This window comes from Elephas maximus, chromosome 7, assembly GCF_024166365.1.
Source record: "Elephas maximus indicus isolate mEleMax1 chromosome 7, mEleMax1 primary haplotype, whole genome shotgun sequence".
NCBI lineage: Eukaryota > Metazoa > Chordata > Mammalia > Proboscidea > Elephantidae > Elephas > Elephas maximus.
Genome location: NC_064825.1, coordinates 60,100,279 through 60,104,076, shown reverse-complemented (window position 1 = coordinate 60,104,076; position 3,798 = coordinate 60,100,279).

Sequence of the window (3,798 nt, the reverse complement as noted above, 5' to 3'; positions counted from 1 at the left end):
CCACGATGGTTTTGCTGGTTTCTTGTGGGGTGGGGCTGTGGGGGGATGGGGTGGTGGGACTAGCTCTACAATAAATGGTGGGCAGGCAGGCAAGCATTGTTAGGGGCAAGGGGCCTAGTTCCCTAAGCTGGGTCCTGATGTTTTGAACCTTCAGGAGAGGAGAGTAAGAAAGAGTGAACACCTGGTACACTGAGTCACCTGCCAAATCCCCATCTGGGGCCCTGCGTCTCCTGCAGAAATAGGCAAGTCCTTTGCCTATTTGCCAAGAGCCACAAGCCTGCACTAGGGACCTGATGGAGGATCAGAGACTATGGTGTGATTACACTGCACCCCCCACTCCCTGTGTACTCTTGTGCAAGTACACCCAGCAAGGCCCTCAGAAATATCTGCAAAAGCATGTAGAGAGTCTGCGTGTTTCCCTTGCTTTTGCCTTTTACCTTCCTGTCCAAGGTCACCCCCTGTTGGGCCAGCCTAGGCAGAAACGGGTGCGGGAGACCCCATGCCAAATTTTAGAGCTCATTGCTGAAGCCCTTGCTGCCTAACTCTGCCAAGATTGCTGCCCTTTGCCCACAGTGGGACTGGAGTCCTGGCACCCCCTTCTGAGTTCTAATCTGTCAGGGTTTGGTTGCCAATTCCAGAGATGACTCAAACCCAATGCTCCCTTATCTGAGTGCACTGTGAGGTAGGGACTATGCTTTCTCCCATTCCACAAAAGCCTGAAGCTTAGAGAAATATAGTTCCTATTGCTGATGAAGAGCAGAGCCAAGACTTGAAACTATAGCTGTCCAACTCCTAACTGGTAAGTTATAGCACCTTACTCTTCGTCATGCCTCTGGTGCTTAGCATGGGCACTGACAGAGCAAGCACTCAACAAAATTTAGGGAATGATGAACCTGGGAAGATGGGTCATCTGAGGTCATGGAAAAGATGAAGACATTGTCCTGGTATGATTCCTGGGCCAAGGATAGGAGGAGTATTCATGACCTGTGAAGATCTGGGGTCTTTGCAGAGATCAAGGGGGCACCACTGGACCATATGGAAGTCTTGGTGAAGACGGAGAAAAGTGGACAGATTTTAGGTACTATTAGGAAGTAGGAACAACAGGCTTCAATATTTATTGAATCTATACAGTGGCAGGCGTGTAGTAGGTGCTAAAGTTATAGCAGTAAACAAGCAGATGAAGTCCTGTTCATTAGGGCAGGGTGGAGAGTGGAGTACTGGAGCTACTACTTACTGGCTTGAGAGAGTTGATTGTCAAATTTTCAGGAGGTTTGAAAGCTGATTGTTGAACTCAGCTGTTAACTAAAAATTAAGTTATATAAATTTAAATGCATTTTATTAAAAACAAAGATAATACTCAAAACTTGTTATCTCCTAATTATTTTATTACATCTTACTGTGTTCTTGAAGTTATTTACATCTGTAGTATCTGTGTGGTGGAGATATATAATGGGGTGCTACTGTGCCTAACCCTGTGTTTGGTAACATTTTGTTGGTTGCTTGAAGTTGACCATGGTGGGAGTATTTACACTACAGAAATTGGCAAGCCCTGACTGTTAACATTTACCATCACTCCCCTTGAAAGCATTAGGAGCACACCCTAAGAAGTCAGGCAGCCCACATCAGCCAGAGTTTAAATCATAAAACTACCACTGGCTAATGGTATGACTTGGGTAAAATGGCTAATTCTTGTTTCCTTATTTGTAAAATCAGCCTGATAATAGTACCTCTAGGTCTCTATGAGTCAGAATTGACTAGATGGCCACAGGGTTTTTATCATATATATGGAGTCCTTGGGTGGTGCAAACAGTTAACATGCTTGGCTGCTAACTAAAAGATTGGAGGGTCAAGGCCATCCAGAGGCACCTCAGTAGAAAGGCCTGGCAGTCTAGTGAAAAATCAGCCATTAAAAACCCTATGGAGCACAGTTCTCTTCTGATGCACATGGGGTCGCCATGAGTTGGAGTCAACTTGATGGGAACTAGTGGTGGTACTGGTATATATATATTGCTTATATGTTCTTTTTTGTTGTTGTTGGTACCAAAACCAAACCAAACCCAGTGCCATCGAGTCGATTCCGACTCATAGCGACCCTGTAGGACAGAGTAGAACTGCCCAATAGAGTTTCCAAGGAGCGCCTGGTGGATTCGAACTGCCGACCCTTTGGTTAGCAGCCATAGCACTTAACCACTACACCACCAGGGTTCTGTCAAGTTGGTTCTGACTCATAGTGACCTCATGTATAACAGAATGAAATGCTGCCCGGTCCTACACACACACACACACACACACATTTAATGCAATGATCCATGTCAAGTGTTTAACCCAGTGCCTGACACATACATGTATCCAATAGATATGAGCTAATAAATTATTTATTCATAGAGAAGCAAGAACGGGCTATGCAGGAAGCCCGATTTTAGAGCAAGAGAAAATGTGCGTGCTGCAGAGATTGATTGGGAGCGCAATGCTCTTTTTGGCTGCCCAGAGCTTTGTCACTAAACCATGGAAGCCTGGGGAATAGGAACCCTGCCTCATCTCCTTAAAGCATATAGCCACAGACAACAGGACCAGCACAGACAGCCACCTTTAGCAGGCCCAGGGAAAATGGTCAAGGTCCAAGAGCTCAGGTCTGGGCACAGTCATTCCGAAAGGCAGTGGGTCAGTGTCTGGCCTAAATCTGACCCCTGGCAATGCAGGAAGAAGCTCTGTCCATGAAGACATACACAGGCGCACATTGAGACCCCACCTGGAGGAAATCAGAAAGCTGCTGGTTAGGAGGATTGAGAAGTGCCAGATCATATAAAAAAGAAGATAGTTAAACTTCCCTGGGGTTGAATTTCCCAGGAAATCAAGCAAGAGATTGAGGTCCTCAAACACACTTTGGGCAGCAGAGGTTTGCAGAGGAAGGGGAAGGAGCATCTGAGGGTGTCAGCTACTGAGCCCCACAGCCAGGGCTGAGGGGGTGAGGGAGGAAGGCTATGAAGGTTGTTTAAGAAAAACTCAGGCTCTGGCTTCAGGTTGATGGGTGGGAGCTCATTGATTCTTGTGGCCTCCAGGGGGCACTCAGGTCCAAGTATGGACACACAATCTCTCTTCAGACCAGTCAGAGTGTTGGGCTCAGGACAAGTGGCCTCAAATGAAGGGAAGAGAAGCAAGCCCAGTCTGAAAAGGGTTGCCTTGTACCCTGTGACCAGCACCAGAATGACCGATGTATCCAGAGCCTGGGTTCCCAAATGGACATAGTCCTCTGCCTGTCAGTAATTGCTCAGAACTTGAGCTTCAGCATGGCTCACCTGCAATGAAGAAGACCCTGCTGGCCTAGTCTGTGGGGAGGAGGGATGCTCTGATAATGGCATCTAAGCCACACTGGGGTGGAGAAGGAAATTAGGAAACGATATTGAAAAGGGTCTGTTTTAGACTGGGTTCTCTAGAGAAGCAAAACCAGTAAAGCATATAAATATATATTTATATATAGAGAGAGGGATTTATATCAAGGAATTGGCTCACACGGTTTGTACAGTCTGGAATGTCCCAATTCTGTGGGTCAGAATAGAGGCTTCTCCTGATTCATGCAGCAGGAGGGGCTGGTGAACCCAGGATCGGCAGGTGAGAGAGTAGAGCTCTTGCTCACAGGCTGCAAAGACTGATGAATCCCAAGATTGGCAGGCAAGACTGCAGGTAAGCTGCTAGCTCAGGTCCCAAGACCTAGAGGTCAGATGAACAAGAACCAGCTGCAGGGTCCAGAACAAGCAAAAAAGCCCCCAAGCCTTGCTGGAATGTCCGCTTATATTTGAT